This window comes from Lutjanus erythropterus, chromosome 6 (assembly GCF_056507025.1).
Source record: "Lutjanus erythropterus isolate fLutEry1 chromosome 6, fLutEry1.hap2, whole genome shotgun sequence".
NCBI lineage: Eukaryota > Metazoa > Chordata > Actinopteri > Lutjaniformes > Lutjanidae > Lutjanus > Lutjanus erythropterus.
In genome coordinates this window covers 25,970,739-25,982,783 of record NC_139322.1, presented here as the reverse complement: position 1 = coordinate 25,982,783, position 12,045 = coordinate 25,970,739, and the positions used below count along the sequence as shown (strand labels likewise).

The following is a 12,045-nucleotide window of genomic DNA, read 5'->3' as shown; positions in this document are numbered from 1 at the left end:
TATAGTTATATGTTCTTTAACAAAAATGAATTATTTTGCTCTTTGACGGAAAGAATCTCTACAAAATAAAGTCAGCAAAAAAGATATTTATCTGAGGGTATTTCTAAGTTACTACATTTCATCTTTTCATTGGAAAGGAGCATTTCAGACAAGAATGCAATGCATGCTGATTTGCCTGAACTTCTCCATGGCCTGATGGCAATAAAGATGCATATCAACAAAGGTAGAACTGCATACGAGCTCATAAAGAATCATGTGTAGGATTACTGCGAGCAAGGCTGTGACCCAGAGAAAGCATGAAAGTTAGGGAGCACGGTAGAGACAAAAGCAGACAGAAAGTGAGATGGGGGAGGAGAGTTTTGGGGATGATATCTACGGCACAGGGGAGAAAAATCCATGGGAATTCAGCTCATTACCATATGAATCAAATTCCAGCAGCAGGAAAAGACAGACATTCAGTTTGGAGCCCGTTGTTAGGAATACCAGCAGCAGATGAGCAAAATCATTGAGCTGGGAGTCCAAGGGTCATAGTTAATCCTCCTATGGTGTGTTACAAAATTAGAGCTCAGGATATCAGAGGCATGGGTGAAATATGATAAAGATAAATCAACATATATTACCACAACGCTCTGTAGGAATTCAAACAAGCTTGTATAACACTTGTGCAATGTGCCCACCACAGGGGTGAAAGTCTGAGCATTAAAAAGGCAGCTGCTTCTAATGATTATAAAACTAGCCTCAGATAATATTTTCAACATGTGTTCTCACAGTGTGTTTGATGATTCAAGTCTAGCTGCAAAGCTTAATGTATTCGTTGACTGAACAGACAAAATTAATTGACAAATGTTTTCGATAATGAAATGAGTGTCTCTAAAATGAGAGCATTTTGGACTTTCCTTTGTCATACATGACAGTAAACTGAATATCTTGTGGGTTTTTTGACTTTGGATTGGACAAAGCAACCAAGATGTCACACTTATAATGGGAATTTTTCACAATTTTTTTCCACTTTGCAGACAAAATAATTAATTGAGACAAAATCGATAAAGAAAGTAATTGTTTTTCAACATTTTTGTTTTTATCTGATATTATTTTTCACTTTTATTGCAGAAACAGGTATCACCTATGACAGAAATACACTCATATTCATTAGAATCAGAATTGGCCACATCAGCCACATGGACATTGACACGTTGTGTGACCAACCCAGATGGAGAGGAGGAGAGAAGGAATATGACACATGCTCCGGCTTGTCCTTAAAGCTGCTCTTGATTAATGTCCAGTCAGGAAAATAAAACTGACAAAATGGGACACAATCTGAACAAAATCAGAGACCACTGTACCTACATTTTACAGAGTCCTGCTCCACCGCAACATCCCAGACCAAGCTATTGCATTTGACAGGTAGACTATGTTACAAGCTGGACAGGATGCAACACACAAAACTCTGCAGGATGAGGGGAGGAAGACTCTGTGTTTACATGAATGATGCTTTGTGCAGAAACACAGTCAAAGTTGATGGTCAATGTTTCCCAGATGTCACACACCACCAACACACATCGGTACTTTTAATCCTTTACGTACATTTTGCTGATGACACTTTGCAATTTCACTGAAATAAAATTGTGCATGCAGGAGATTTACTTATAGTTCAGTGTTTGTGGTATTGATACTTTTGCTAAAGTAAAGAATCTAATACTTCCTCCACAACTGTCTACTTTATACATTGCTGAAAATCAAGAAGTACACTGGAAATGCTACATGGCAGAGATGTTTTGAGCCTATTAGTGGTGGGGAGCTGTTGTGGTTCATGTAGCTCATCCCTGCCTTAAAGCAGGAAAACATGTATGAACATGGAGACCATGCGTCACAGTCACATTCTTTCCTCCTGTCAAATGCAAAGGACCTACCATCATTATGTTTCTACACACTTGTGTCTGCTGTACAGTCAGATTCAGTTTTGATTGTGTGACATGCCCTGATTTTGAACAAGCACATCTAAAGTTTGCTCCTCTCTTCAGGTTCCAAGACCAAAACAAAACAGAGTTTGCAGTTATCCACATAGAAATCTGCAGGAGGTGACCACACGCAGTGAGGATGTTTACTTCAAAGTCTGGCAACTGGAACATGCTGTCACTGTCAACAAGGCAATGCACAGTATATGTCATGACTTATTTCGGTATTTCAGTCTCAAAGTGAGCATTTGTCCCCAGAAGAGGGGTCTTAACAGTGATGGCACTGTTCAAAAGCAAGAGACCAGTTGAATGCTGTGAAGAGCATTTCAAGTGCCAGCAAACCATGTTCCTCACTTGCTAGGAGGAATGTAGCCTATTGTCAGTAGAACTTGTGTAAAGCCCCCGAATGTGCAACATGGGGGGAGGTAGGAGGCTGAGGACAACATACGTGACCGCCCTCGAAGCCAGATCATTGCGCTCCTCCTGAGCTCACTGGAGACTCTTCAGTTTCTCCAATTCAAGACAGGGGTCCAAAGTTATTTGTGCCCCCTGTGTGAGGCGTTGATTTCGCCCAACAGTTGTCAGCTGGAGCGGTCATGACCTTTGCTCCTGGTTGTTAGGAACTGCCAGAACCGAGAGGCAGAAAGCCAGACACCATGGAAACAAGACTGGTGGTATCTGTGCTGGAAAGTTTTACTGGGATTTTAAAGAAAGTTCCGCAGGATGCAAGCTTAATCCGTTGACGGGCCAAAGTTTGATTCTAACAAATCTGTCAACAAATGTAAAAAGTCAAGATAGACAGGCTGAAGACACAATCAGTTTCTGACAGTGATCCCTCTATTTTAGACCACAGTGTTGACAGTGGTGAGTTCCTGTGTCAGTGACTCTTGTAAATATTTCACAAGCATTCCAAATGTGGACTGGCTGTCCTCGGAGGACAGCAATAAATTTCTCTCACCAGATACACACATCATTGCTCAACTCGTTTAGTTTTTCTTTCATGGTCATCTTCTGATCAAAGCCAACCAAGCATCATTAAATTATTGAGCGAGAAGTAGGGAAGGGATTTCTGCATGTCCTTTTATGGCACAGAAGCCGGGAGTTACTGCATACACCAATACTCACAGCAGGAAGGAGCATGGGAACGACTTCGAAGAACCACCTGCCATTCTTTATCAAACATAGAAATTCGCCTTCAGATTCTTTCTAATGCATTATTCCATCATGTGAAGATTTCACTGCATGGGTAAAATACAATTCTCCTTTAAAAAAAATCCAAAATACAAGTCTCTTTCAAAGACATACATAGTGCCATGTAGAATAAAGGCATTTTATTTCTGACAGCTGTTATCTTCTCAAGTACACAGACTGCTAAATTTATTCATGTATGCAGAATTCTCAGATTATCTTCTTAAACAGTACTTAAACAGTTAATCCACATGAATGCTTTCTCCGAGTCTATTGATATGTAAAGTATGTGATTATTGTGCTTCTCTAGAAGAGCAAACACAATCACATTTTTTGCTTCAGGAATAAGAGACATTTTGCAGTTTTTGCCATCTACTTTAAAGCACTCTTTGCATCTTGTTTCCTACAGATGTTTTCTTGAATTGACTGTAGTAATATTTGAATGATTGAACAGTGGAATTGTAGTGTCTCATTCAGAATATGTTAATTTATACTGTTCCTACGGCAATTAGAGAGCTTCACACATGAAATTAGCATCTTGTGCCTGTTAAACAACTTTTATATTTTGCAGGGAGGGAACCTTTAATTGCTTTATACTAAGCAGCTTACTGTCAGTCTATCTTATGAGTTGATGTTAGTCTTTATGGCACAAAATCTTGTAATTCAGTAAGTGTCTTTGCCTCTATTCTTGTTCTTTCTAGTAAAGGGAATCTGCAACCAAGTCTGTCTCATCAATAAAGTTCCAACACAGAGATCGATTCCTAGTGGCTCTTGAATTTGATAGCATCAAATGAACACTTTTAAACACCTGAAATTCCCCTAAAATTGACAGAAGAGCGAAGTTAGTTGCTATCTAGGCCGCTTATTCTGGCACTAAATTAGATTATTAGGTTATGTTATCATCTTTCATGCAGTGACTGCATGCTGATAGCATGATGTTGTTGACTACAAGTGACTTGCATGGAGTTTTACTCTTCCCAGCTCGTCACCGATTAAGTGGCTGAGAAACTCACCCCCTGCCTGTTAAGGCTCTTACACCACACTAGCTGCCCCTAATGGATAACAATGAGCTGCTCAGATGCTGACAGCAGCTAAACATACTCTTTTCTGTCACGGAAGCATTTCAAACCCATTCAATGCATTATACACTAATAAAACACTGCATAAATATGTTACATACAGTATTTCATAATAAGTAAATAATAATATATTTAACTTAAAGTTTTGGACATGTTTTTTTTTGTCAGTTTAACATATCTTTAAAGCCAGCGTTTCACCCTTAACTGCAGCACTACGTGAATACAGTAAAACTCCTCTGACAGGTTCCAATTATACAATTACAGAGGTTGTTGAGAGGCTATTATGTCTTCTTTTTCAATGTACGCCAGACTAGATAGGCGGAGACGACATGCCTGGCATGTGGCAATACATGCTGGATATACCTGCCCCAGGGTGACAGTGTGTGCATCCTCTGAAAAAGCAGTAAGAAGTGATTTACACTACACACCACACTTTTACATTTATGTTCTCTTATTGCTGCCACTGGGGAGCTATTTGCCTTGGAAAGTTTTGATTTCCATTTCACGGTGTCAAAGCATTATGACATTTCCAGCGTGAATCCTCTGTCAGTTTGCATTCAATAGCTCGCTTCATAAGAAGTGCACTCAGACAAACCACTCACCATCTGACATTTAGAATTTATCATCCTTTCTCTGCCTCTAATAAACCAGAGAAAGCTGGTGAGCCATGGATTTGGAAGGTTCAATCCATTTTTGTGGAGGACTCTTTAGTCTAAACAACCTGATAGATAGTGTTTCTTAGAGAGAAAAAAAGATTTAAATCTTTACACCGAAGAAGACAGAGCCACAAATGTCTGAGTGTTTTAAGTGGACTGAATCCAAGTAGAGCAGCAGTGATGGACAAAAAATAAACTGTCAGTTATTTTGGTTGTTTACATGTTTTTTTTCTCTTTTTTAAGCAAAAATGTCAAAACTTTGCTGGTTCCAGCTTCTAAAATAGGAGGATTTATGGCTTTCCTTTGTCATAGATGACAGTGCTCTGAACATTATTGTGTTTTGGACTCTTGACTCAGACAGCAGTTTGTGTTCAGAAGGAAACTGTGATGGGCAAATTTTCAAAGTTTTCGGACAGTTTATAGACGAAACAATTAATTAAGAAGATAACAAGCAAATTAATTACTAGAAGGACCAAAGAATTGCTGTCTTAATGAGGTGGACGGGTTCATGTGTCTTTGTGATCCTGGGAGGTGTGTTGTCTGGGACATTAACACCTGGTGGGGTCTCCCAAGGCAAATTGGTCTCGGGAGAGGGGACAGACAAAGTGAGTGAATCATGAATCAGCCAGCAGAACAACAACACCGCACCTGGAAAAGGGCGACTGGGGCCCCCTCCTGGACAGGCTCCTTCTGGAGCCAGACCTGAGAGAGAAGCTTGCCAGCAAGGGCCTGGTGGCCGGGCCTTGCCCCACGGTGCTCGGCCAGACTATATGGGCCCGCCACCGCCCCACCACCTGTAGGGGCAGGCATGAGAGTTGGGTGCCTGGCATAGGTCTGTGAGGTAGTCAGGAAACTCCTCAGAGGCAAGGCAACAGATATGAATGACATTCACCCTGAGATGTTTAAGGTTCTGGACACTATTGGGCTGTCTTGGCTGACATGTCTCTTCAGCATTACATGGAAGTCGGGAACAGTGCCTGTGGAATGACAGATTAGAGTAGTAGTTCCCATTTTCAAAATGAGGGACCACAAGGTATCCTTCAATTATAGGGGTATCACACTGCTCAGCCTTCCTAGAAAAGTTCACTGCAGGATGCCGTCCCCTATCCCTATTCCTGGCACAAAGTCAATCATGGTTCTGGTGGGTGCTGGACGCTGCCAGGGATTTTGCAAATGACACAGTTCTATTGGCTTCATCAGGCCATGACCTTCAGCACAAACTGGTCAGGTTGGCAACCAATTATGAAGAGGCCAGGATGAGCATCAGCACCTCCATGTCTGAGGCCACGGTTCTCTGCCAGAAAACAGTGCTTTGCTCCCTCCCTGGGGATTGACTTGCTACCCCAAGCAAAGGAGTCTAGGCTTCTTGGAGTCTTCTTCATGAGTGATGGGAAGATGGAGCATGAGATCGGTAGGCAGATTGGTGCGGCGCCAGCAGTAATGTGGATGATGCGCCAGATCATCGTGGTGAAAAGGGAGCTGAATCAGAGGGCAAAGCGTTCAATTTATCACTAAACCTACAAGGCGCCAAAAAAAAATTCCTCCGTAGGGTGGATGGGTTCAACCTTAGAGATAGGGTGCAGAACTCAGACATCCAGGGAGAGCTTGGAGTAAAGCAGCTGCTGCTTCGTGTCGAAGAGCCAGCTGAGGTGGTTTGGGCATCTGATTAAGATACTTCCTGGGTGACTTCATCTGGGGGTTTTCTGAGCCTGTATAACTGAGAGAAGACCCAAAGGAAGACCCAGATCTCCCTGAAGGAAATGCCCTGGGATCCCCCAGGAGGAGCTCGAAAGGGTTGCTGGGGAGAGGGACATGTGGAGTACCCTGCTGCCACCACAACTCCACCCCAGATAACCAGAAAAAAATGGACGGAATGACTGGATGACTTAGCTGTAATTAAAAATTCTGAATGTTTAGAGGGCCACAACTGATGATCAATTTTCAATATTGATTAATCTGCTGATTTTCTTCTTGACTAAAGGTGTAGTGCCAATTCTGGAAAAAGATAATTGATTATTGAGTCTCATTCCCATGTCACCAAATAGTGACATTTTGTGAATTGGACTCAACATTCATCTTTTTTTTACCTGCCTGTCACTGGACAAAGTCTCCTGTCACTGACCAGATTTTCTAAAACCTGAAAAAAAGAGCCAAGAAGAGGTGCAGAGGTTTAGTTTTCTCTCAGACCACTTGAATTACAACATGCTGAAAGGTTATTATGGACGTTTTGCCAAATGATACCAAAAATAAACTGTATACCTCAGCTTTAATCAATTAATCCTTCAAATAAATGCTAGAAAAAAAGGGGAAATGCCCATTACAGTTTAGCAGAATGTGAGAGAATGTCTTCAGATGACTTGTTTTATCCAAAGAACAGTCTAAAATATGAAGATGTTCAGTTTACAATGATGTAAAACAAAGAAAATCAGGAAATCTTCACAAATGAGAAGGTTGAACTGTAACAATTAATAATTCATCAAAGAAAGAATTTGAGAGAGGGTCACATCATGCCTGAATGAACACATAACTGGACGTGATTCAAAGTCTGAATTAAAAGCTGACCTGTTTCTCATGTAACCACTTGTTGTACAGTAAATGAATTTATTGAAAGCTTGGCCCAAACATCACCACAGGGAGTGAGGATCCCAGGTTTCCCCAATTACCACATTTCAGTCAAGTTGGGTCACACAAAGAGGGAGACTCACTCGACCCACTTCACTATGACAAAGCTGCAGAGGCTTGAATAGGCTGGCTTCACAGGACAGAGCGTAGCCAATGCTCCTCTTCACTCTCTGAGTGACCAGACAGAGGAACAGACACCAAGAGAAGTGATCTCACTATAAAACATTTGTATTCATGTAAGGCACGCTGACTTCTGAAAGAGGTAGACAGCAAGTGAGAGAGTAAGTTTAACATGACTCACCATGTAAATCTGAAAATCTAAAACACTGTCAATGAACTCTAATTAACACTCTGACTAAATGTGCTGTAGGAAATGGACTGATAAAAGTTGCTCAGCCTGAAAAATGGGAATAAGACCATCAACAGAACATCTTGACTGCAACCAACACTGGCAGCCTGCCTGCCGGGAAAAGCAGCACAAACCCAATGTACAATGTGTAAGTTCTGCAGCTAGAGGTCTCTCTCACATTAAACAATGACAAAATGAAATAATGTGGGATTGTGGGTGTTGTTATCTTTACTTTTAAAAACCCATAGCTGATGAAAATCTATATGGCATGAATGAGGCAGAAATCATGTTCATAGAGAAGGTAATATTAAACTTTTGTTTTGTCATGTTCGTCTTCTTCCATCCTCACCCTCTGACGTATCAGACATATCCCATGTTTTCATCTAGCTCGCAATGGCTAGCAGGAAACAAACGGGTACCTTGAATAAATAATGGACTTCTCTGTGTTTGAAGATTGTTTGAAACATTTGGGGTAATGTAAGTATTATATTCAGCAAAATATATAACATATGTCTAGTGCTTTAAGGAATGTTAATGTGGAAATGTTATAGCTTAAATGTTCCTGAGAGATGCCTTACTTTCAGACCCCTTTACAAACTATGTGTCACAAATTCCAATAATCTTTTGAATCACTGACTGTGTAATTCACTTGAATGACTTTGGATAACTTTGAAGTAAACTCTGGCACCAGGAAGAGCTACATTATGCAGGTTACAGAGAAGAAAGGTAAGTAAAACACATGAAAGAGATTACAGATTATTATAAAGCAGAGCTGTGATATGACATTAAATATTCATGGGAAAATGATTTGCATAGCTGTAGGTACTAATGTGCTAATGTCAGAATGAAACGAAAAACAACAAGCACATAAAAAAGCCTGATCTCCACGGGGAGGGAGAAACACATAGTGAAAATACTGAATCACCAGCACAGACAATGACTAGCCAGGATAAAAGTCAAACTTGTTCAGGCTTTTTGACACCATGCACTGAAGGATTTTACACTGTGGCTCCAATAACCCGCATGGGTACAGATTTATTTTTGATTGTTTTGTCTCTGAGCTCTGCAGGGATCAGACAGCTCACAGGTGGAATGGTCTTTACCTGAGAACAGCCCCTGATTTAAGCTGATAAAAATTCCAGCGTGACACTTTGATGGTTTGATTGAAAGTTCTGACTTTATGCTGGCATCCCAACGTAGTACAATATACCTCTGTGACAAAGCAGGATGTCTTTTTCTGTCGCAAACCTGGATAAAAGAACATTAATTTGTCTAAAAGTGCATTTTGTTGCACTGCCTTCACAATGTTTGTTTTGTCGAACCAACAGTCAATCTCAACATTGTTAAAAACACATTAAATTTAATAAAACAATTCAAATGAAAAACAGCAAATCTTCAATTTAAAAAAAAAAAAACTGGAACTATGAAATGTTTTACGTGAAAAAATGAATGATTATCAAAATAAACAAGTAAAGTACAAGTACATGAAAAATGCACGCAAGTACAGTTCCTGAGTAAATGTACACTCTGAGAAATAATGGTGTTAATACCATAAAGGGTTCTTCAGTTTGTACGCAGAGCAGAACCCTTCTTGGTTCGACTTGGAAGCCTTTCAGAGAGTTCTACCTAGAATCCAACATTGAGGCATGTACCCAGAACCATCTGTGGAGGGTTTCACCCAGAAACCCCTGTGAAAGGTTCGACAGGGAACCCTTCTATGGTGTACTGGTTCCGCCCAGAACCCTTTCTGCTGGTGCTATCCAGAACCACTACCCCTCCTAAGGGTGTCAGAAAGAACCTATCCAAAGGGGTCTACTTAGAACCTTTAATTATTCCAAGGGTTTCATCTAGAAAACACCCAAGGGGTTGAACCAAGAACATTTCTGTAACGTAGAACCCACCAAAGCAATTCTACCAAAATATTTTTTATATTCCAAGGGTGAGATGGATGCTTGACCCACCCAGAGGGTTCCACCAACAACCCTTTTATCTAGTACCTAGAAGATTCTACCAAGAGCCCTTGTATAAAACAGTACAAAGAACCGCTGACAAACAATTTCTACTCCTTGAAGAACTTTTCACTCCAAAAAGGAATCTTAATGGAACCCTATTCTTACAAAAACCCCTTGAGAAATCCTTTCTTCAAAAAATGTTCTTCAGACGCAAATGTTTCTAGGTAGAACCTCATTCCTTTAGGAAGAACCTTTTCGGAACCCTTATTTCTAAGAGTGAAACATTCTATCATTGGAAATAAATGAAATAAATAAATACATACATAAAAGATATGCTACTATATGCAACATTATTTATTTGTTTTATAATTATGTGCTTTTCTTTCTTGTCTTTCTTTCTTGCTTGAGCTCTGTACTCCACAGTTTCTGTCAGTTTCAATGATGAGCCGAGATAAAAATCAAAACTTCTTGAGGTTTCTGACTTTTTAATATTATTCAGATTGCTTATTGTAGAATTGCAGATTTTATCTTTTGGCTCCAATAACATGCACGGATGCGAATTTGTTTTGGATTGTTTTGTCTCTGAGCTCCGCAGGGATCAGCAGCTCACAGGTGAAGTCTACCTGAGAACTGCGCCTGATTTAAGCTGATAAAAAAAAAATGCGGCGCGATGTTCTGAATTTATAAGGTTTCAACTTATTCTGGCATCCCAATTTATCACAGTGCGTCTTTTTCTGTCACACACCTGCTGAAAACAACATGAAGTTGTCTTAAGGTACATCTTGTTACACAGCTTACCCATAAGACGAGCAACTGGAGCGATGAGTCTTCTACCTATGGAAGTTTCGTCCTCAGGAGCAGCTCGTCGAGTCCAAAACTTTGATAATGAAGTGATGAAAACTTTCAGTCCGCTGTTTGATACAGAGCTGGAGGAGTGCCAATACGCATAACCGGAATACTTCACGGCAACGTAAGTGCGTGTCTACTTTTTACCTCCTACGCCCATCGTGAGAAACCCTCTGACTCTGGCAGCCAAAAACTGCGCAGTCAACAACTGCAGCTCTGACTCAAGTCTCCACAAGGTCGTTCCTCTATTTTAGAAGCGACAGAGGTCAAAGGACACGCAGGGACTCTGATGACGGTGCGAGTGGAATGACTGCTGTCATATACTATACATGGCAGGGCAGGCCGCCATAGGCTTTAGTAAAATATGTGCGGATACAAAACGTGGGGAAATATTTCTCTCCGCGTGTGCGTGCGTGCCTGTGCGCGTCCAGTGTCATTCAAGGGAACGCCAAAGGCGCGAGAGCGGCGTCATCACTTTACCATCAATACATTCTTATCAAGGTGTGTAGACATTGATAACAAAAGTGAATTCTGTAAGAATGAAGAAGAAGCAACTACAGATCTATTTTATGAGTGTCACTACATTAGGATTCTGAAAAAAAAGGATTTTTGTGCTGCACAAACCAATGAATTAATTAAAGTGGAAGCCAAGCAGGGGCATAAATAAGACAATGCAGGCAGTACAGTTGCACTGGAGCCCCTTCAACAATCTGAGGGGTGGAGAAAAGGACCTTGAAAACGATTTTGCTTGCCACCTTGGAAATATACGCCCTTGTGTTCAAAAAGAACTTTGTTTCACAATGGTGCAATTTGCTTTATATGTCCAAAAGACAAAGGCAAACAGACACCTATGACAGCAAGGTTTTCTGGTAGTCAGTCATCTCTTTTAAAATTATATTCTTGGTGAACATAAAAAATAAAAATTTATCAATTAACTATAAAAAATAATGTTTTGTCATATGCAAAATATGCAAGTAAGATTATATAGACAGTGCAGGCAGTACAGTTGCACTCACAGTGGGTAGAGAATTGGCCCTTACAAGTGATTCAGATTGCCACTTTGAAACTACATGCGCTCATACAAGAACTTCAACTATTTTTTTCCCTTTGTCCTCAAAAAGGCAAACCTCCACCATGATTTTCTTTTTTGGTAAAATAGGCAGTAATCTTTGACAAAATTATGTTCTTATTCTGCATAAACTATAAATCTATAAATTAACTATAAAAAACAATTATGAATCTTTCACTTTATTTGGTGTTTTGTCATATACAGAATGTACAATGATTATTACTGAATAATACTGATTTTATGATGGGGCCCATGTTAAAAGCCTGCACCGATGCCTGTTCTTATTCCACTGAAGCCAAGGATGTTACACTATATTTTGCAGGGGGGAC

The 12,045-nt window shown here is 40.3% G+C and overlaps 1 protein-coding gene across 14 annotated transcripts in view; it reads right to left on the bottom strand.

Moving 5' to 3' along the window:
• Nucleotides 1–10,958, bottom strand: part of chl1a (cell adhesion molecule L1-like a) — a 74,837-nt gene extending 63,879 nt beyond the window's left edge. For 2 of the 14 annotated variants that reach the window (XM_084721400.1, XM_084721401.1), the window contains exon 1: nucleotides 10,600–10,950. The gene's annotated coding sequence lies outside the window, so the exon portion shown is untranslated. Of the gene's footprint in view, nucleotides 1–10,599 lie in introns of all 14 variants that reach the window. The other 12 variants (XM_084721406.1, XM_084721409.1, XM_084721396.1 and 9 more) reach the window with 10 other exon arrangements.
• Between the last annotated feature and the right edge of the window lie 1,087 nt (nucleotides 10,959–12,045).